General features: G+C 42.5%; 1 protein-coding gene across 1 annotated transcript in view; it reads right to left on the bottom strand.

Moving 5' to 3' along the window:
- The window catches only part of Slc9b2 (solute carrier family 9 member B2), a 54,842-nt gene extending 44,060 nt beyond the window's left edge, over window positions 1-10,782 (bottom strand). Inside the window, exon 1 of the mRNA XM_076864486.2 lies at window positions 10,576-10,782. The gene's annotated coding sequence lies outside the window, so the exon portion shown is untranslated. The remainder of the gene's footprint in view (window positions 1-10,575) is intronic.
- Between the last annotated feature and the right edge of the window lie 12,355 nt (window positions 10,783-23,137).

The raw sequence follows: 23,137 nt of genomic DNA, 5'->3' as shown, positions 1-23,137 counted from the left end.
GGGAAACCATGTAGTTCAGAATGTACTCCCCTCATAGCCTAAACCAATCACTTCAAACGAATCCCCCTCTTGAACTAACCAATCACCCCTACCCAACTTGTTCCCACCAGTGAATGTGCTAATCATGTTTTAGAGTTGTTTTATGATTTTCCCGTGGTGTGTGATGATTTGCTAAGAGATGCTATGATGTATGTGAAGTCCCTGTCTTCTCCAAAGAGTGTATATAAAACTGTTGCAAACCCTGGGCTCGGGGCCTCTCAGCGTCACCAGTTGCTGTGTGTGCGTGGAGGACCGAGCTAGCTCGCAATAAACACCTGTTTGCTGTTTACATCAATCTTGGTCTCTGGTGGTTTTTGGGGGTCCTGAATTCGAGCATAACACTTTAATCTATATCTTCAACTTCATGTAATTTCTACCAAACAAGTGCATTGTATTTTTCATAGTCTCTGCTACATGTTTTGTTTAAAATCACACACATATATGCATATATTTGTCTCTATATATCAAAATATTTAACTATGTTTGAAAACACATTCAAAAGCAAATATCAATATTTTTAAAAGCAAATATCAATATTTTTATTTTCTACTTTCTATTATCTTCAGCTTTACTCTCTCCCATAGTTACCAATGTGTGAGTCAGCTTTCTGTCATTGTGAGGAAATACCGAAGATGATCAACTTGAAAAGATTATTCTGACATAGGGTTTCAGAAGTTTAAGTCCATGATCACTTGGACTTGTTTGGGACTGTGGCAACTCTCGCCCATGTCCCATGTGGGCGATAGAATTTGGGCTTCCTCTGTGTGAGGTGGGCTGGCTGTGAAATTAAGCTAAGAAAAAGAAATTGCGAAGAAACCACACAACACGGAAGTGATTTTGAAAAGTGAGGATGAGAGGGCTCTACGACTTTAGAGGTCCTGCTTCCACACCGGGAAGAGAGACAGAGTGAGCTCGCCTTTGGTTTATTTATGCAGAGGAACTTCAAAGGTTTTCTACAGAATGTTCTTTGCCAAATGAGGCAGGAGATGGGCTGTCCAAATGCAATGGATCATGCCCAATTTCAGTGCTACCAGAACTGTCCCATCGGTAGAGCGAGGGCAGAGATTTCACGCCTTGGGCAGTCTACACACAGGAATATCAGGATCCTCTTTCCCAAGAGAGAACTAAGTCTTCCATGACTCAGTCCTGAGTAAAAGACCACTCAAGTAGCTTTACGGGTGGTGCACCACAGGCAACAAAGTGCTTCATGGTAGGAGCTATGGCAGAGGAGGCCTGTTAACCTCATGGTGTCCCAAAAACAACAAGAGGGAGAATAAGGCCCTAGGTTTCCAATTTATTTTTTGTTATGTTTTGGATCTGAGGTGTCCTACAAAAGTTCTTGTGTTAATGCAGGAATTTTCAGGGGTGGATTTATTAAATTATTAGAGTTATAACCTAATAAGTGGATTCATCCATTTGAAAAATTAAAAATTTGAAACGATTTCTATACTGGGTAGTAAATGTAGGCAGGTGGGACATAGCTGGAGGAGGTAGGTCACTGGAGATGTGCCCTGCAGGTGTTCATCTTCCTTGTAGCACCTTTCCCTGTCTTTCTCTGTTTCCTGGCCACTGTAAGCACAGGGATGCTGTTCTGCTATGATGTTCTGCCTCTTCTCTGGCCCAGAGCAATAAAGTCATCTGACCATGGAATGAATCTCTGAAATTGTGAACCTCCTCTGACTTGTTCTTGTCAGGTATTTTGATCACAGCTGACTAACACACCCTTCAAGGGCACACTCCCAGAAAATCAACTTCCTCCCACCAGATCCTGCTTCCTGGAGTTTCCATTACCTCCCAATAGCAGCAACCACATCCTTAACCTATGGGCCTTTCGGAGACCTTATCTAAACCATTCCAGAATGTTATAGTTTATTATAAGCTAAAAGTTATAAATCCATTTAAGTTGTACAATATTGATGACAAAATAAATGTTGTGTCTCATGACAAATACTGTTTACATCCTCCAAATTATTAGTTAACTGACTAACTGATTACTTGACACTCAGGTATGCCTTAAGATTTCAAGAATCAAGGAGGTTTTTGTTTTTTAAATTTCAGTTAAACTGAGATACTTTGAAAGACTTTTGTGTATTGGATAATTATACTGAGAACTAGGAAGGCAAGTTACTTTTTACTTAAACATTAAAAGTACCTATACACAGAAGCTTCACAATCAAGATATTGCATCACTGAGAATGATAAACAATCTTTTAATTATATTAGAAAAAACTTATTCAGCTACTAAAGGCAAAATTTTATAGGTCTCATAAATTCAGTAAATAAGATGAATTTAATGAAGGTCTACAGTTCAAATACAAATTTCAATAGAAGTGTGAAGTCTGATCCAAGCCAAGTGACTTGACTATTAAGACTGTTGTGATTATCCATTTGTTTGAAGGCTGGTAAGTCAAGCATTTTCTAAAAATATAAGCAAAGGCTGTTGGCCATTCATGCTCCTCTTTTTTATTTATTTATTTATTTTAATTTTAGGTAGACACAATATCTTTATTTTATTTTTATGTGGTGCTGAGGATTGAACCCAGAGCCTCATGTGCGCTAGGAGAACACTCTATCACTAAGCCACAACCCCAGCCCTCACGCTCCTCTTTAGCATACCTAATAACCAGAATTTCCTATGGGACTAATTCAGATACTTGGAAACTATCTTGGCTTAATTTGAACTTTATTTTCAATATAAGGGACATATGCCACCAAAATTATAGAGCTGTGAAATCGAAAGAAACTGTTTTCACCTTCACATTTGAAAAAAAAAAATTGCACTTAGGTAAAGAACAAAATCAGTTCTATGTAGGCACATGTATGTAAAAAACAGAAAGAAACAAGTCTGTTAGCAGTTTCCTTTGAGTAGGGAAATAGAGTAGTTGGACTTCGAATTTTTACTTTCTACAATTAGATATTGTTAAGATCCTTTACAATAAAATTACATTTAAAAAGGGAATCCATATAATTCTTAAAGCTTTAGAGAAAAGAAAATAATATGGTTTTCTTTAATTTTTTTCACAGATACATTCTGGTGATTTGATTTGAGATCATTTCACCTCACACAGTTTAAGGTCATTTCTTGTGTGTGATTTTCAAAGAAGGTGGGGAAAAGCCTAGAATCTTTTACAGAAATAATTTTCAAATATTTGTTTTTAAAGTAAAAAAAAATTCATCAAATGATATCTTATCTTAAATTCAACAAGTGGAACAGATAAATTTGGAGCTGCAGGATTCTTGCTGGTTCACTCCTTGTTCTCTTGGCAAGTGAAGCATACTTTGAAAACCACTTCTATAAATATGCTTGCTCATAAAGGAGGCATTTGTTAAATGAGTCTTATATTTTTTAGTTTTTTTACCAATGTAAATGTTTAATAATGCTTTCCATAATATTCTAGAAGATATAAAGGAATAATCAGCTTGCAAATGTGTGTAGGATCTCAGGCAAGTAAATATACTTGTTGCTGTCAATTCAATTATGACTGACAGATTGCTGCAGGACAAAGACGGGTTACTCTTTGTTATTTCTTGTCATATGGATACGATGACATTTGATAGGTAATCTTACCAAGCACTTGCATATATTGCTTGCTATTGTTTGAATGTGTGTGTCCCTCCAAAGTTCATGTTGGAAATTAACCCTCAAGGGACAGTTAAGAGATGGGGCCTTCTGGCAAGTAAGTCATGAGCATTTCACCCTCATGAATGGGACTAGTGTTCTTATGTTATGGTTTAGATATGAGGTATCCCCCCAAAGCTCATATGTGGGACAATGCAAGAATTTTCAGAGGTGAAATGGTTAGACTGAAAGGTGTAACCCTATCAGTGTATTAATACACTGGATTTACTGGCAGTAACTGTAGGCAGGTAGGGAGTGGCTATAGGAAGTAGGTCACTTGGGTTGTGCCTTTGGGGAATACAGTTTGTCCCTGGTGAGTGGAGCATATTTTCTCTCTCTCTCTCTCTCTTTTTCTCTCTCTCTCTCTCTCCCCTTCCTGGTTGCCATGTCCTGAACTGTTTTTCTCTGCCACACCCTTCCACCATGATGTTCTGTGTCACCTCAGGTCCAGAGCTATGGAGTCAGCCAACCATGGACTTGAAACTGTGAGCTGAAATAAATTTCTCCTCTTCTACATTGCTCTCATCATTTATTTTGGTCACAATGATGAAAAAGCTGACTAAAAGAGTTTGAAAAGAGCAGTGTAGTGCCTTTTGCTCTTCCCCTTCGGCCAGTGTTTATCCCTTCCTCCCTGTGAGGATGCATCAAGAAAGCACCATCTTGCAAACCCCTACCAGACACGAAATCTGTAGGCACCATAATCTTGGAATTTCCAGTCTCAAGAACTGTGAGCAATACATTTATATTACTGTATTTGTGAATTATACAATTCGTGATATTTTATCAGAGCAACAGGAATGGATGAAGGCATTGCTGGAATACTCTGTGTAGTATATTCATTCATTTAAAAGAGCATCACTATGATCGGTCATTGAATATTATCTAATGACCACAATAATAACAATCTCCCGCCTGTGGTGTTTACCCATTCGTGTGTTGAAAGCATGGGTTCTCAGGCCCTACAGGATTTCTACATGAACAAACATTGCAGTTTCTGGACTTTGCTTAACCCTGGTCAATGCTCTCAAAAGGAGCCCTACTCAGCAGTGAGGAATTCACAGGCCACAGAGGAGGGCTTAAAACTTTCCTTGACAATTATTGAAATGACGAAGAATGTTTTCCTGAACGAGAATGACCTTATCTAAAAGCTTCAGGTGTGTCAACCACAGCATTGCCAAAGGAAAACAACCACTATGCTATTTACTTAATTAATCTATCACTTTGGTTGGCTCTTCTTGAAGAAAAACACTGTATAATGAAATATGAATCCAGTGCAACTATCCCAAGGTAAGAAGGGGCCCAGTAATTGCTTTTCTTCCTATTTTGTCTCCCCATAGAGAGCAAATGTAATTTTTTGAAAGTATAAAATATTACTTTTAGGTCTACTGAAGTAAAAAATCTCCAAAGATTTAATCTGCGGAAGTGTAGAAGACATAACTTAATGCCTACCTAAAAACTATGTGTTCAGGTATGACAGTATGTCCCTTCCTTGGCTTTGGTGATAAAATCAGTATTGATCTAAATCAACCTCTGTAACAACATTCCTCTTTACCAGTTGATTTAGGGCTAAGCTTGATTCATTTTTTGCCAGTGGAGTTTATAGGCAAAGCTACTGGGGGTCAATGGTAAGATTTTCCTTCTTAATAAAAAGAAAAGAAAAAATCTCTCCTTTTGTTATTAAATACATATGTGTGGGGAGGTTGTGAAGTTTGGATTATGGATGAGGACTGTGTTTCTTTGAACTCTAGCAACCATTATTGACCAATAAAAAAAATGAGGATTAGCTAATCACAGAAAGCAACCAAGGGCTATGACACCATTGAATTTTTAAACAAACCTTGGACACTCTACGGTTTGGATATAAGTTGTCCCCCAAAACTCCCATGTTAATGCAGGAATGGTCAGAGGTGAAATGATTAGACTATGAGAACTGTGCCTACCCTAATCAGTCCATCCTAAGTTGAATGGTAACTATAGAAAGGTGAGGCATAGTTGGAGGAGGTGGGTCACTGGGTGCTTGCCCTGGAAGGGATTCATCTTTCCCATGGCCCATTTTCCTCTCTCTGTGCGTCCTGGCCACCATGAATTCCTCAGCACTCCTTCACCATACCCTTCTGCCATGATGTTCTGCCTCATCTTGGGGCCAGAGCGATGGAGTCAGACCACCATGAATTAAACCTTTGGAACTATGAACCAAAATAAACTTTTCCTTCTATAAGTTGTTCTTATTGGGCACTTTGTTAACAGCAATGAAAAAAAGCTAACAGAGACCCACTTACCTCCAGACATCTTGTGTGAGAAAAGTAAATTTTTATTTTTTAAGGGACTTTTGGCCAAAAGTCCTGTCACTACAACCAAAGTCAAAGTAGTACAAAAGGTGATTTTGATTCAACAGCAACTCTAAGACACTCTGATCAGAGGCAGCAATGAGGAACTTTTAGCTTAACACACTGCAACATCTTCTTAAAGAATGACTGATTAGAACACTGCCTTTGCATTGATACTTCTAAAAACTGCAGGAAATAACATTTCAGGGACTAAAAAAAAAAAAAAAACAATTCCAAAGTTTTTAGTCAATAGAAATTATATCAACTGTAAGATTATATATAGTTTTTTTATATATAGTTTTTCCCTCCTTCATCCCCAAAGTTCAATTGTAATATTTGAATACTGAATGAAAAAAGTTGGGCATGTAAATATTTGGTTATTTTTAAATGCCTATTGCTGAAACAACAAAAACAGTGATACCACTGTTTTATTTCTTACTTTAACTACTTGTAAGTTTCATTTCATTTCTTGCTTTAACTTTAACTTGTAAAATTCTAGTGGTCACTCAAAAATCTAACTCAAATGTCATCTTCTCAAATAGTATTTCCTAACTTTGCAAAAACAGACTCCTTTTAAAACATACATTTATTTATTTATTGTACTGGAGATTGAACCCCAGGGCCCAGGGCATGGTAGGTAAGTGCGTTATCACTGAGCCACATGCTTAGCCCTTTCTATTTTAAGTTGCCCAAGCTGACCTTGAACTTGATGATTCTCCTGCCTCAGCCTCCTGAATAGCTGGGTTTACAGGCTTGTGCTACTGCCTCTGGCTGACAAATGCCCTCCTGTTTTCTCTGAGAACTTATTCATTCATTTAACAAATATTTATTAAGCTTAGATTATTTCTAGCTCTTCTTCTGGTGATGTAGAAGTGAAAAGCCTTACATAGTTCCTATACTCAGAGCTTACAATCTAGAATGATAGATAAATCCTTAGCAACCAACATGAAGTGTGGCAAGTCTCTGTTTTAGGCATATTAGCTAGCATATGTTAACAACCAATGAAGTTAATTAAACTTTTACTGGGTTTGTATGGTGTGTAAGGCACAAGAGATATAAAAATGAATAAAATACAGTCTCTGTTTTTTAAGGGAGGGACAGAAACTGATAATGTGTTCACCAAACTAGTTTCCCCTGCTGCCTGGGCAGAGTCAACATCTCCCAGTCTGCCTTATAGGTTTATGTGGCATGTGACCTGTAGACTGGCTAATGGGATGTGGGCATAAAATAATGTGCTATTTCTAGGATTCATCCAGAAGAAGCCTTCATGAAATTCTCCATATCCCCCTCTCTTTCCCACTTTCTGAAACTAAGGTCTCTTAAGTGCTTAGGAGATAGCAAAGCCATAATATAAAAGAATCTTGACTTCCAGAATCACTGAATAGAAGTCCACCAGCTGAACTCCTGCTTGGACTTTACTTGCATGAGAAATAAGCTTTTGTTGTGTTTGGTTGCTGAGATTTTGGAGTTCTTCTGTTATAGCAACTGGTGTTGCCTTAGGTACTTTAATTATGACCTAAAAAGGGCAGAGGGGAGAGGGTATTGCTGTGCTTGGCCGGGGGTGGATGCATCAGGATATGTGGGAAACAAGCCTTAGAAAATAACTTGGTCATGTAAAGAAACCATAGAAGACCATTCCAGGCAGAGAAACCATATGAGCAAAGAATAAAATATGAATAGGAAGGTGCATATAGGGAATTCTATGTATATCTGTATTAATTAGAACACAGAAATGTTTGTGATCTGAGCAGTCAGAAGAAAAACACTAAGTATACATTCTTGAGCTATTACCTCCTAGTCAGGTTAGCTTGGGCAAATTCATAAGTCAGTCTGGACAAGTTTCTTCTTGTTTAAGATGGAGACAATGCCTATGTCTCCCAAATCCTAAAACAGTGTACTTCATAGAGTCCATAGAGATGCCTTCTGCTCCTCTGTCTTCTTTTAAGGAAATATCCTTTGAGAAGGAAGCCACCCATGCATGGCACACTGAAGAGCACAGATAAGGGACACTGGTGAATTCAAACTTCACAGAAGACACAGAAAAACAAATTAGAGAATTGATTTTTTTAAAGGCAAAGAGCTTTCATTATGTTTGTTAGAACAAAGAGACAGGGCTGGGCACAAACTTCATATCAGCTCAGCCTTTGTTCAGGAACCAGACTAGACCTACGGGAATGGACCCATTTTCCTGGTGGAAAATGAGCCACCGAACAAAGGAGGGGACTGGGCTTATACAGGTTGTGGGTGATGTAGTGAGCATGCCAGTCTGGGCACTCAGGAATTTGAGTCCTTGAGTTGGGGACTGGTGGCCAGCACCTGGAGAGGTACTGTCTTGAAAGAGATTAGTATTTCCTAGAGACTATCACTTCTAGGTTGGATGAGACACTGTCTCCCCTCCTGTGGCCAGTATCTGGGAAGGACTTGTGTTGGGAGAGAAGAAAGTCATCATTGTATGGCGTTCCTTTCTATTTCTTTCTCCTGGGTCTAACTATTTTGGGGTGTTTTGTTTTCCATATCCAATAATATTGGCAAGACACAGTTAATAACTTTAAAAGGTTATTAAAAACACTCCAGAACGTATCATAATTGTGGCTTCCTTAGCACAGATGACACATGACTAAAATACTGAGAGCACTCCCTCATTATATGATTGCATACACAGGCTACTCCACTTCCCTGGTACTGAATTACCAAGCTTTGTGTAAAAAAATTGTAAGTCTTTTTTTTCCTCCAGAAGAAAAATGTGTTCTGTCGCTAGGATTTGTGTGCTGACCAAGAGTCAGAAGCACACTAATAGGACTAATAAATACTTGGCCATGAACCAGATAGTCAATAATCTCTTGTATTCTGTAAATATTTTCAAATGAAGAAATGTTTCACGTTATACTTGTAAAGCAAGAGACTTTCAAGGGTCTGTGGGTAACAAATAAATGACTTCAGGAGCCAGGCAGGTAATAAGTAATGTGGAGTCTTGGCATCATCTGGAGTGGGTCAAGCCCAATTGAAGACATTCAAATCACCACAGGCCTCTGGAGCTAATCCCATGGTTTTACCTCCCATCTAAAGAAACTGAGATTAGGTGTTAGGTGACTCTTAGAGTATACATGGTAAGCACAGTAATCAGAGTCAATGCAGAAGACAGAAACCACTCCAGATATTTAAGAGATCGTACACAGAGAATTGGGTGTTCATGAGATTGTGGAAGGGCTAAAAGTACAGGGTCTAGGCTGAGTCCCCAAGAATTACTTCTACAACACTAGTAACTGAACCATTAAAGAGTTTTTGCCATAATCAAGAAGCTACACAGGGCCTCTGGAGTTCAAGAACACCACTATAGTTTTGACCCAGATATGCTGGGATCTAGAAACTATCTGGACAGGAAACAGAATATACTTGCCACCTCCCTCAACTGCCCCTTGACAGCCACAGGGCTGGTGATTCAACACAGTGACACTGAGTCTGAGTGTCTCAGCTGCTGTAAGTGCCCTCAACACCACAGTTCTGAAGACAGGACACTGGCATCTCCTGTACTTTTTTTTTGCCAGAAGAAAACTGCTACAGGGGCTGGGGTTGTGGCTCAGAGGCAGAGTGCTTGCCTCACATGTGTGAGGCACTGGGTTCGATCCTCAGCACCACATACAAATAAATAAATAAGGATATTGTGTCCATCTACAACTAAAAAAAAAATTAAAAAGAAAACAGCTACAAATAACAGGGAGGTGGCCTCTACCTCACCCTCTCCTTGCTTTAGAAACATCAGGCAAGTTTACTTGCCAGACCCTAATTTTTATCCAGAACTCTATCTCAAAGGAAGTCTGGGGGAATGTTTCTTAGCTTTTTCAGGTTCTGCTGTACAAGAAGGCAAAAGCAAACAGAAATGGACAAGTGCCACCTTTCACATTCACCTAGCAACTGCAGCTACAGGCCTTAGGACTTAGATCTGGATCACTAATTCTATTCTTCTTATTCTATAATTACCTTTTATTGAAGTCCTAAAAAATGATGAAAATGTATCAACAGGGCTATTATCCTACAAACCTTCAAATACTAGAATATATGCCAGTTTGGCACAGAGAAGACACACAGGTATTTGCTGAATAGATGTTTCATTCCTGACTTTGAGAGAAACAGTAAACTAGAATTCCAAGAGAGTACTGCGTAGCAGCAATAACTGTCAAGTGGAGGCTCATTAAGGAGGGGTGAGAAAATGGAGTTGACTTGGCAAAGGCATCTGCTCTGTGTCTGCTAGTGGTATAGATTTCTTGTTAGGAACGGGAGGATTCCTGCCACTAATCTTTTGGTGCAACAAATCACAGCAGAGTCTAGGGTGACATAACAAGAGTGTGATGATAAGCAGATACCTGATAAACAAAAGGCCACAGCTTCCACCGGTTTTGAGCAGGTCCAGGCAATGGGATCTGATGATGCTTAGCACGTTGACAGTGCTAACCTACTCCACTAGAAGCAACACCCTCTGGTTGATTTGACAACTAAAAAACAACGAGGAAAATCCCACTACACACACACACACACACACACACACACACACACACACACACCCCACAACCGGAAAGGGTTGGGCGCGCTCACTCTGGATCGCGGGCTCCGCTAGAGCTACACGAATCACACGGCGGAGAGGGTTTCTTTGCCCTCGGTATTCTCCCCTGCTACTCACTCCGCAGGCTGTGGTGCAGGTGACCCCGCTTCGCCGGGAGCGTTAGGAATTGAGCATCTGGGCGGCGGCGGTCGGGGGCCCAGTCTAGGCAGCCGGCACTGGGTGTCCCGGACGCACGGCCCCAGGCAGCCCCACGGGCACTGCTGCAGATAACCAATCCTGGGGCCGATGACCCGCCGCCCCGCCTTTCCCACACACCCACGCCCAGCGGTACAGAGAAGGTCTGCCCAGCGCGCGGGTGGAGGCTCAGGAGCAAGCCTGGGGGGTCGCCCGCCGCGCCTAGAGGGATTTCGGGTTCCGCAGCGCGTGGCTCCGCCCCGCCCGTGGCAGGAGGCCCTCCGCCAGCCCTGGGACCTGGGAACCTCAGCGAGAGGCCTTTCAGTCTCTTGTTCTAAAAAAAGTGTGCGAGTTCTACCGCCCCCTGGAGCCCGGACAGGCGCGCGTTTCCCCAGGGGAGCTCCCTGGAAGGGTCAGCATGCGTGCGCCCCCAAGCGCAGCGCGGTTTCTTGCAGGAGCCCTTTGCGTGCTTATGGTTCCCTGAACCAACTTCTAAATTCTGTATTTCGACTCCACTATGTAGTTGTACTATTCAGGAATATCTTCTCGAGTCAGTGGGAAAACAAAAATTTTTTTTCTTTAGATGACAAAAAGAAGTCTTGTAGCATTCATCGTTTCTTTAACCCGTGCCCTATTGCTGTATTGATTTAGATTTTAACCCTTCCACCAGCATTTTGGTTCTTTTTGATTTTCACTCCCATTTTCGTGGCTTCTTTTCCTTCGTAACCTCCTCTCCTACATTCATGCGGGCTCACGCGTGTGCCATGTTTGTGGTGTGTATGCTCCTTACCTGTCTTTTCACTCCTTTATACAAGTGCCAATTTTAATCCTGCCTTCAGGCAAGAAGGTCTGTCTTCAAGTAAATATCTCCACCAGACATAAAACATTCACTGTCTCTCAGATCCTTCCTTGTGATGAACCTCAGTTCTATTCAATATTCCTCCTCAGAGTATCTAAAATGATTCTTTTCCTAAACTGAACTGTACCTTTTCTAAGCTTGAAAAAATTTCTGGTCACATCAGGCTTCCTCTTATCACAGAATTGAAAGTTTTTTTCTCCCTTTTCTTTCAGTCATATGATCTTCATTGTACATCACCTAATTTGATTAACATGACTTAGGAGAACATTGAATTTGGGGGTTAGGCTTCACTTTTTCACTGCTTGTTATGTTTACAATACTTTATGGTTGCCTCTGAGAGAACTAACTGAAAGTCTGTTCATGTTAAAATCAATTTTGTAGAACTCATGTGTTGATTTGAATTCATTAATTTAAATCTATAAGAAACTGATGGACTCCATTTTTGAGAAACCATCTTCTCTCAAGGCCTGTCCAGAGGGAGGGGGCATGACCCTTGTCCTTGGAAAAACCCCCAGAGTGCTCCTAGGCACAAACCCACCCTGCTGAGTTGTTTAACAGGAGTGATCTGAGGTGCCTGGTGTCCCTGACTCAGTTATGCTAGTTGAGGACCTATAGCAACCCCCTAGCAACCACCAATCAGCATAAGAAAGCAAAATATCTGAAATGCCAGGTGACCCTCCTCATAGGTTAGGTGATTGATAACATGATTAGGCCACCCTGCAAGTTTAGCTTATATACTCTCATAACCCCTCACAGCCTAAACCAATCAGTTCAAATGTATCCACCACTTGAACTAACCAATCACCCTTACCCAACTTGTTCCGGCCAGTGAATGTGCTGATCAATGTTAAGAGTTGTTTGATTTTCCTGCGGTATGAAATGATTTGCTGTGTGATGTTGTGATGCATGGAGTATCCCCCCAAAACCTATAAATCCTCACTGAACTAAGGGTTGGGGCTCACTCTTCAGGACCACTGTGTTGAAAATGGTTGTGAGTCCAGGCTCAAGGTAGCAATAAAGACTCTTTTGTGATTGCATTAGATTCGGCTCCTGGAGGTCTATCGGGGTCCCATGAATCTGGCATTACAGCTATACATGTAAGACCTACTCCTGCATAAAGTATTTCATGATATTCTTAGAAACTTCAGTGTTCCATTAACTGATTAGCCCAACTCTGGAATTTCATAAAGTAGAAACTAAGATCCAATATAAATTGGGTGACTTGGTCTAGGCCACAAAAAGCCTTTGCTATCTACCTGTGGAATACTTGATCTAGAACCCCAGAGCAAACGTAGTCAGTGAACTCATTCACAAAACTACTTAAAATATCCTTTTTTGTGCATTCCAACCCAGTTTCATCAACTACATAATATTCTTCTCCATCCATAAAGTATTATCCTTTAATTGTCCATTTTGAAATTTTCCTTGCTAATTAAGGTCCTAGAGAAAAGTCTAAGAATAAACTGCTCATTTATTGAATAGCTAGGTATTTGTGTATCCTACCACTTGGTCTTTGGAGGTCTTTACAACAAATAAACAAAAAGCATAAAATCCTAAAACTGAAAACAAAACTTCTAAAATGTTGTAGAGTTATCATTGTACATTTATTTAAACTATTTCTCAAAAATTTTATTAACTTTGTTTACCATTAAATAAATCTTTATTTGTCTAAAAATTATTTCTAAATTTCATATACTCTTGTCAGTTATCCTGGAATTTGGTGACAAAAATCTGTACTCAATAAACCAAAACCAAAAAACAACAAACTCTCAAACTCACAATACTGACAATTAATTAACTATATATTTCTTAGGCCCTTGTTAAATATAATTGCTCATTTTAATACAAATTGTTTAGACTAATAATACCAAATTAGTGATAATATCTGTGAGGATGGCCTTAGGCCTGAGCCTAAGCAACTCCATTTTAAAAACTCCAGTTCTAAAACTCCAGTCTAGGAGTTTTCTAGAAACTCTAATGGAGTTAAAACTAGGCACACCTAATAGATCCTTCCAGTATGCCTTTAACAAGTTACTTCCCCTCACCCTGATAAACAGAGTGAAGCCTCTGCCAGGCTGTCCTTGTCTGATAAGAGGGAAAGGCGAGAAGATCAGGGTGGAGACCACCAGACCAGATGTTTCTGACCCCAGGGTAAATGATGTTACTGAGAAATCTGGTGGTAGCTGGTAAGGATTGAAAAGGGGGTCAAAAGCCCCCAAATTTAGTATAAATAATAGAGCAAATGAACAGGAATTCAGCCAGCCAAAACAAGGATGCACTGGAGTTGGAAAGCCTGATGAGGACCTGACATCCTATCACTTGTCATCATTTTCCTGATCCTCTGCGTGATCCTTACAACTCTCAAACTCTACCCTCATCTGGACCTTGGTGAGAGCAGCAACTTCTCCCTAGGATCCTCTCCTTAACTACTCCATGCTAGGAGAAGCCTGCCTTGGTTCTGGAACTGATCACCATGGTCTAAGTGAGTGTGCATCTGCTGGACATAAAGCCTAAAGCCTAAGACTTTTGAACTTTGCATTTAGAGGGAATGTCTGTCATTAGTCTGTCATGATTAAGTATGTTTTGCAATGCTTAGAATTAACCTAGAATTGTTTGCTGCAAATGAATTAATCTAGAATTGTTTGCTATGAATTGATTATGTATATTGCAGTGCCTAGCATTAAGGACTGTCATTTTCTTAATTAAGAAACTATAGATGTGGTATAAAGGTATATTAAGAATTGTAATGCAAATAATAATAATAATAATAAAATGTGTAAAAAGAACCTATAGAGTGAAATTGTATTGAGTAATTTGAGTGAATAAAGCATTGAAAGGGGCAGAAACACGTGGACACTTTTTATTTCTCCTCTTGATTGCATATGTTGCAATTTTGCTCCCTTGTGACTGTAGGAACGGTGGAAAAAGCTCCATAAACTCAAAAAGCCAAAACAACCGTTTACCTGTCCGAGATTTTATTAGCAGGATTGTAGCAGGCAGTCACAGAAGAGAAGGTGGAGGTGGGGGTGGGAGAGAGAGGAAGAGGGAGAGGGAGAAGGAGAGGGAGAGGGAGAGAGGGAGAGAGGGAGAGAGGGAGAGAGGGAGAGAGGGAGAGAGGGAGAGAGGAAGAGGGAGAGAGGGAGAGGGAGAGAGGGCCAGAGGGAGAGGGAGAGGGAGAGGGAAAGAGAAGAAACAGGGTGTTGATATTTATGGGCTTAACGCGGGATGAGGAGGAGCAAGGCAAGTGGGTTGTTACTTCTTCATTGGCCGAGAATTCGCGCCACTTCAGGGATTGGAGGTGTGCCATTCAAAGTTTGCGCCATTCACAAGGATTGGATGTGATGGTTCGCGGGCCATTCAGTGCATCATGGACCTGAGTTCCCAGAAGAGAAGATCTCCAGGCGCTATCTTACCAACATTCCTCCCTTTTTTGTTTTGGTTTGGGGGAGCCATACTTGATCTGGCTACTTCCTGCTGAGTAGGGGCATCATTTAGAGAGAGGGAGGGAGGTCAGTTGGTTGGAGAAGGAGGGCCAGGAGGCCCCATATCCAGGTGCTGAAGACATGAATTTCCTCCAGGGAGAAGTCCATGAAGGTGCCCTGCAGCTATGAAAAGAAACAACATTAATCTCTGGCATGTCGTCCAGTCTGTAGGGCTGGTAGAAAAAGGCCTATGCCCAGGAGAAGGCAGATTAGAACATATAAAGCTGAAAACCAAGGGCTTGTTTCTTTGGCATGGTGGGGTAGAGATGGCCCTTTGGTGGAGTCATCATTTGATATCTTCATCTTTCAGCACTTGGTGGAGGTTTCTTGGGTTGTGTGGACATGAGTGTCGTCCGGCTCGTTGGCAAATAGCTGGTAATCCCTGAGGAGGAGCTGATTGAAAGTTTGGTTAGAGATTTTGTTAATTTGTCCTTGAAGGAATTTTAAAATACAAAGAAGGAAGGCACAGAATAAAAAGACCCCAACTAGAGGTCCCAGTATCAGGAGAATCCAGCGGCTGACGGGGTTTGTGAAGAGGTCTCAATAGGATTGTTGTGCCAATTGCTGCTTTCTTTTTTCTAGTTGTTCCTGTAGTTGTTTAATCTTATCTTTCACTATCCCTGACTGATTAACATAATAACAATATTCTTCCTGTAAGAATAGGCAGAGGCCTCCTTTCTCTGCTGTGAGTATATCTAAGTAGTAGAACTACTGCCGCTAGGGAATCTAATTGATTTTGGAGGGTAAGTATGGACTCAGTCACCTGTTGGAGGTCATCTATGAACAATTTGGACAATTGATCATAATATGTGAGGGAGGTAGCCAAACCTGCTGTACCCGTTGCCAAACCTGCTATAATTCCTAAAGTAGCAAGGAGAGGTAAGAATTGGATCACCCATTTGGGTCTTATGTGTGTCATAAGGGGGATTGGTATTTCTGTATCTCCTGGAACTATGTCTACATAGGGAAACAAGAGAACAAGAGTACATGTGCCTGCCCAGTCAAGGGGCAGACAGTGGTATACAGTCATCCCACGTAAGAGTGATGCTTCAGAGACTGGTGGGCAGTGGGCCTTACTACCTTTTGGTAGAGAGGTTTTTTGTTGACATTGCTTCTCAGATAAGTCTCCTCCTGGCACATTTCCTGATGAATGAAAAGATAATGGAGCAGCCTGGTAGAGAGGGACACCGGAGAGTGGCTGTGGTGTCTTGGGTTGAAGAGGCCTCCTTGAGTGCAGCCTGAGAACTATTTATTGGGTATACTATTAGTTTTGGGGGATTCAGTTCTAGCCTGCAAACACAGTCAACATCCCTGTACATAGTTTGTATTAATAGTAGCCTTTAACAGATTGAGAGAGATATTGACAAATTTAAGAGAGAGAAGAGGTTCTTTGACTGTTTTTGCCTTAACCAAATCAGGCAGCCAATTGGGTACATCAATCGTCCTCTTCCAGCAGTTCTTCCTATTGAATGTCCAGCCACTTGGGCATGGTGTGGGAGGAGCCAGGGCTGGGTTCTTCCCAATGGCCACCCAGTATCTATTGTTATTGTGTTCACAGGCCTGGGGATCACCATGGTAACAGTCTTTGGGAGGGGTTTCATTAAAGACTTTAAAACTCTTCTTAGGAAGAGTTTGGTTACAGTTTGTGGGACAGGATGGTATAGGATTTAACCTTCCCTGAACTACACTTTGAAAGAGAGTTAGCAGGCATAAGGCCTGTAGACAGAGGTCTAAAAAGGGTGTGGGTGTACTGTGTTGCGGTGGGTTCCTAGATCCTATCAGGAGGCCCATCTTATGTATGTTCTTCTCCTCCGGAACGGGAGGGAAGGTGGTGCATGACTGTGAGAAACGGAGCTTGAGAGGGTTATCTGGGGATATCTCACAGGTAAATCTGGGTGATTGTGGGGGTTCTGCAAGGTTGGGAGCTGTGATGGGATTGTCCTCTGGAGGGCTTGCCGCCGGTTTTAACATAGAAATATGAATCCAGGGGGTTAGCTTCTTTCCTTCCTGTTGGAGTTCCGAGCATTGGGTGTACACAGGACTACCCCTAATGGCCCTTCCCATTGTGGGGTTGGGGGGATCTTTCCCCTGGGGAAGAAAAGTAGACCATTCTCCTGGTTTGAGCAGAAAGGAGGCAGCTGAGTTCTCTGGATCCAGAAGCAACAAATCTTGTTGCTTCCATAGCTCAGAGGGTATAAGGAAGAGGAGGGGCCAAGGCTCTGGTGAGATTCCTTGGGGGAGAAGGGGATGACCATGCATTATCTCAAAGGGGGAGGCAAGGGATGGCTTTTTTGGTAAAGCTCTCAGGCTTAGTAGGGCAAGAGGGAGGAGTTTAATCCAATCTAAATGAGTCTCTAAAGATAGTTTCATTATGATGTCTTTCATTGTGTGGTTGGCTCACTCAACCTTACCTGAGGTTTGGGGGCGATAGGGACAATGAAAGTGCCATGGGATGGACAATGTCTTTGCCATATTCTGGGTTACTTGAGAGACAAACTCAGGCCCGTTGTCAGATTGGATTGAAGCGGGCATCCCAAACTGAGGGATTACTTCAGTTAGGAGGATGTTAGCGACTGTGGTAGCCTGCTTATTTGAGGTGGGGAAGGCCTCTACCCAACCCAAGAATGTGTCTATTAAAACTAGTATGTATGTGAAGTTTTTTACTCTGGGCATCTTGGTAAAGTCGATTTGCCAATCTGCCCCGGGTATATGGCCCCTAGCCTGATGGCAAGGGAAGGTTCCGGGTTTTAAAGATGTATTGGGATTCACTTTTTTGCATATCTGGCATGAGGCTGTGATTTGCTGTATCATTTCTTTATCCTGGGGAGTCAGCATAAAGAAAGAGTGGAGAAAGGCTTTGAGAGTCTGCAGACTGGTGTGGAAAATGGAGTGGAGGTAAGTAAAGAGGGCATGTTTTGGTGGGTCTCCACTATTGGGTAATGTTGGAGAGCATGTGGCGATGAGAGATCCGGTGGGGTCTGAAAGGGTGGCTGACTTGGCTGCCTGATCTGCTTTTGAATTCCCCTGTGTGATGGGGGAGGAGTCATCTTGGTGTGATCTGCAATGGACAACTCCAAGTTTTTAGGAAGCTGGGAGGCTTGTAGTAGCTGGGTGATGTATGTGGAGTTGGTTATAGGGGTTCCCTTTGAGTTCAGGAGACCTCTCTCCTTCCAAATTGCTGCATGAGATAAGAGAATGTGGAAAACATATTTGGAATCAGTATAAAGTGTAAGATTTTTCCCCGCTGCCAATTCACAGGCTCGTGTTGCAGCTACCAGCTCAGCCTGTTGGTTGGTGGTATTTGCAGGCAGGGGATTGGCTTCTATTACTCATGATAGGGACACTATGGCATATCCAGCTTTTCTGATCCCCGCATGCATAAAGGAGCTGCCATCAGTGAACCAGGTGTAATCAGATTGGTCTAGAGGTCCCTCAGTGATATCAATTGGGCATGGAAGGAAGTTTTCTACAATTTCCCTGCTTTTATGTGTTGGGGACTGTGATTGACCTTCAGCCTGAATGGGTAACAGAGTTGCTGGGTTGAGAGGGACGCAGGTTTGGAAGGACATGGAAAAGTCATAGAGGAAAGAGACCAAGAGGGAGAGAATTCGACAGGGAGGGAGGGTTTGCAGTCCTTTGTACGTTAGCAAGTCCTCAAGGTGTGAGGAGAAGTGACAGTGATTTGAGCTCCAAAGGTAAGCTTTTGCGATTCTTTTAATAAAACACAGGAGGCTGCTAGGGCGCGGAGACAAGGAGCCCATCCCTGGACAGTTGGATCTAACTGTTTTGAGAGGTATGCCACCGGAGCGAAGGTGGGCCCATACATTTGTCCCAGCACCCCGAAGCCTTACCCTTTGTTTTCATGGACATAGAGTAAAAGGCCTATTAACATCTGGCAGGTGTAGGGCCATTTGTCCCAGCACCCCCAAGCCTTGCCCTTTGTTTTCATGGACATAGAGAGTAAAAGGCCTATTAACATCTGGCAGCTGTAGGGCCAGTGCTTGTAAGAGGGCCTTCAGGAGGGTTCTGAAATGTGGTGCAGCTGAAACTAACAAGGGCTCATGCTTGTTCCCTTTGCTAGATCATATAATGGTCTGGCAAGTAATGAGTAATTTGGTACCCATGCCAGACCCAGGAATGAGAGAATCTCCTCCTTAGTTTTTGGTACTGGAGGGCTTTCAATAAGGCCTTTTCTATCGGTTGTGATAGCTTTCTTCCCTTGGGTAATGTGGAACCCTAAGTAAACAACCTCAGAGAGAGAGAGAGAGCTGCACCTTTTGCAGAGAAACCCTATATCCTCGGTGAGCAAGAAAATTCAGGAGGGTGGCTGTGTCAGACTTCGAGGTTTCTAATGAGGGACTACAAAGGAGGAGGTCATCAACATATTGTAGGAGGGTTGAGTCTGGGCATAGAGGGAAAAAAGTCCTCAAGATCTCCAGCGAGGACTTGTCCAAAAATATGAAACCCCTGAGGCAGGAAAAGTCCAGGTTAACTGTCGGGAATGTCTAGTTTCTGGATCAGTCCAGGTGAAAGTAAATATGTCTTGGGAAGAGATGGATAGTGGAATTGAAAAGAAGGCATCTTTAAGATCAATAACTGAAAAACAGGTGGAGTTTGCAGGAATGAAGGAAAGAATAGTATAAGGGTTTGGAACCAGGGGATGTATGAGCCTGGTTGAAGAATTTATTAACCTTAAGTTCTGCACCAAATGGTGTGTTCCGTTAGGCTTTTTTACTGCTAAAATTGGGTATTGAATGGAGAGTTTGTGGGATGGAGGAACCCCTTTCTTAGTAAGCTCTGAATGATTGGCTTTAGGCCCTTAAGACTGGCAGTTGGCAGCAGGTACTGGGCCTGCTTTGGGAAGTGGTTAGGGTCTTTAAGATGTACTTCCACGGGAGAGCAATTTGCAGAGGACGGGGTTTCAGTGTCCCATACAATTGGAACTACTATTTTACAGGGGAGGGGGAAATGTGTGTTCTGGTGGTCGTTGGGGTCTCCACACCAGACACAAAGAGGTAAAGTCTCTTCTTCGTCAGGGAGTAAAGCCATGGCGGAGATATGAATAGGGGAGGACAATAAGCGTATGGTTATGGAGGCCTTAAGGCCTTGTCCATATAAGATGGATAATATATCCCTTCCCAGCAAGGGGACCGGACATTGAGGCATAACCAAAAAATGGTGTGAAAAGGAGAACTCAGATAAGGAGCAAGTGAGGGGAGGAGTTCTGCGCGGGATGATGGTTTGAACTCCTAGCCCAACAACAGGAGATTTGGAGGGATAGGTGGTTCCCCAAAACTCTCTCAGAACGGAGAATGTGGCCCCAGTGTCTACCACATAGTTTATGAGACGCCCAGCCACTCGGATAACCACCTGGGTTCCTGCTTGCTGATTGAATAGGTCGGGACAGAAGACCCAGGGCCCTGTCAATCCTCGGCTGCTAGGCCCAGCAAGTCACTGGTGGGGTGACTGACCTCAGCTCCCCTCTGGGAATTGGGGCAGTCTGATCCCCAGTGGCCAGGACGTGGGCATCTGGGGCACAGTCTGGGTGGTGCCCTGGGGTTAGGGCAAGCCCTAGCCCAATGTCCTTCATCACCACACTTAAAGCAGGGCCCAGGGGGTCCTCATTGTGGCGGCTGTTGTCTCCCCCTTTCCATAGGTTGGAAGGAGCCCTGAAACACCTGGGCCAACATCTGGCATTTTTGGTGTTTTGCTCTTTCATCTCTGTTGTGGTAGACCTTGAAGGCCAGGGCCAACACCTGGGTCTGAGGAGTCAAGATCCCCTCTCTAATTTTTTTTTAGCTTTTCCCAATGTCAGGGTAGCTTTGTGAGAAAAAAAACAGGTCATAAGAAGTTGCCTCCCATCCGGGGATTCAGGGTCCAAATTAGTGTACTGAACGAGAGCCTTTGTTAGTCGGTCTAGGAAGGCCGAGGGGTTTTCATTCTTCTCCTGGATGACTTCCTGGAGTTTATCAAAGTTAATAGTCTTTTGTGCTGCCGCCTTTAGGCCAGCTATCAGACAGGTAATAAGGTGGGGTCATTATAATCCCAATGGGTGGGACTGCAAATTGGTGCGGCCAATTTGGAAAGCAGTATGGAGATTTCTTGGAAAGCTCGGAATGGAACCACCATTTGATCCAGCTATTCCACTACTCGGTCTATTCCCTAAAGACCTAAAAAGAGCACACTATAGGGACACTGCTACATCCATGTTCATAGCAGCACAATTCACAATAGCAAGACTGTGGAACCAACCTAGATGCCCTTCAATAGACGAATGGATAAAAAAAATGTGGCATTTATACACAATGGAGTATTACTCTGCATTAAGAAATGACAAAATCATAGAATTTGGAGGGAAATGGATGGCATTAGAGCAGATTATGCTAAGTGAAGCTAGCCAATCCCTTAAAAACAAATGCCAAATGTCTTCTTTGATATAAGGAGAGTAACTAAGAACAGAGTAGGGAAGAAGAGCATGAGAAGAAGATTAACATTAAACAGGGATGAGAGGTGGGAGGGAAAGGGAGAGAGAAGGGAAATTGCATGTAAATGGAAGGAGACCCTCAGGGGTATATAAAATTACATACAAGAGGAAGTGAGGGGAAAGGAGGGAAAATATAAGGGGGAGAAATGAATTACAGTAGAGGGGGTAGAGAGAGAAGAGGGGAGGGGAGGGGGGAGGGGGGATAGTAGAGGATAGGAAAGGCAGCAGAATACAACAGACTCCAGAATGGCAATATGTAAATCAATGGTTGTGCAACTGAAGTGATTCTGCAATCTGTATATGGGGTAAAAATGGGAGCTCATATCCCACTTGAATCAAAGTGTGAAATATGATATATCAAGAACTATGTAATGTTTTGAACAACCTACAATAAAAATTAATTAAAAAAAATAAAAATAAAAATAAAAGCAAAAAAAATAAAATAAAATAATCCCAATGGGGGTCTTGGTCTGGAACTGCCTGGGCCCCTAAGGGATGGTGGGCATTAGTCTGATGAACCTGGTTTGCATAGGCCCTAGCTTTGTCCCAGACCCTTCTCCTTTCCTCAGGGAGAAGAGTATTGGACAGAATCATATAGAAATCATGAAAGGTGAGGCTATAGGCTTGAGTGAAGTATTGAAACTCTTTAATATAAGAGACAGAGTTTGCAGTGTAAGATCCCAATTTTTTTTCTACTTTAGAAAAGTCAAGCATAGAAAAAGGAACATAAACCCTTAAAATCCCGTTCGGCCTGGTGACCTCTTCAAGGGGGGCCACAATGTGTGAAGTTTGAGTCAGGTGATGAGATGTGGTAACTTGTGGGTTAGGTGCTGTATTAGTGTGTGAAAGGGTGGCTGAACGGGTGGCGGGTGGACTAAACTGAGGTGGAGAAACCAGGACAGAAGGTATGGAAGTGGGAGGAGTTTGTGTGGAAGTGTTGGGAGGAAGAGGAGCAGGAGTGTCAGAAGAAGAAGCCACAGATGTAGAAGATGGGGAAGTGGGAGGGAGTGAAAGTGGGGAAAGCGGAGCTGAGGGTGGGAGAGAGCAGTATAGAGGCGGTTCATCAGCTGGGTCAAAAGTGGAGGCAGAGAGCAGAGAAAAGAAAGGAGGAGGAGAAGGTGTGGAGGCAGAGAGTGGAGAAGAGGAGGAAGGAGGTTTGAGAGCAAGGAGTAGCTGTTGAGGCTTGCATTGGGTGCAGAGATTTGGATGAGATCGAAGTAAGGAAAAAGCCTCCACATAGGGAATCTAGTTCCACTGCTTTGATCGCTTACAGTAATTAAAAAGATCCGGAGTAATTTGGGATCCAAAGATCCACACGTGGGCCAAACGTTTTGTTTGTCTAAGGGGTATGTAGACCAGTCCTGGGTACAAAATTTTATGAACCTTTTTGGTTTAATATCGGGAGTCAGGCTCAGGGTTTTCAAATTATCTAAGAGACACCACAAGAGAGAATTGGCCGGGAGGGATGAGGAATTTCCCATGCTGGAAGGGTGAGATGGGAGTCAGAGAAAGAGTAAGAGAGAGGGAGAGGAAAAAACCCAGGCCAGAAAGAGCTTCCTGGAAGCTCCGGAGCAGACAGAGGATCAAGTGGGCAT

The sequence above is a fragment of the Callospermophilus lateralis genome, chromosome 8, assembly GCF_048772815.1.
Source record: "Callospermophilus lateralis isolate mCalLat2 chromosome 8, mCalLat2.hap1, whole genome shotgun sequence".
In the NCBI taxonomy this organism is placed as follows: domain Eukaryota; kingdom Metazoa; phylum Chordata; class Mammalia; order Rodentia; family Sciuridae; genus Callospermophilus; species Callospermophilus lateralis.
The sequence above is the reverse complement of the archived record's forward strand: the minus strand, read 5'-3'. Positions and strand labels throughout refer to the sequence as shown.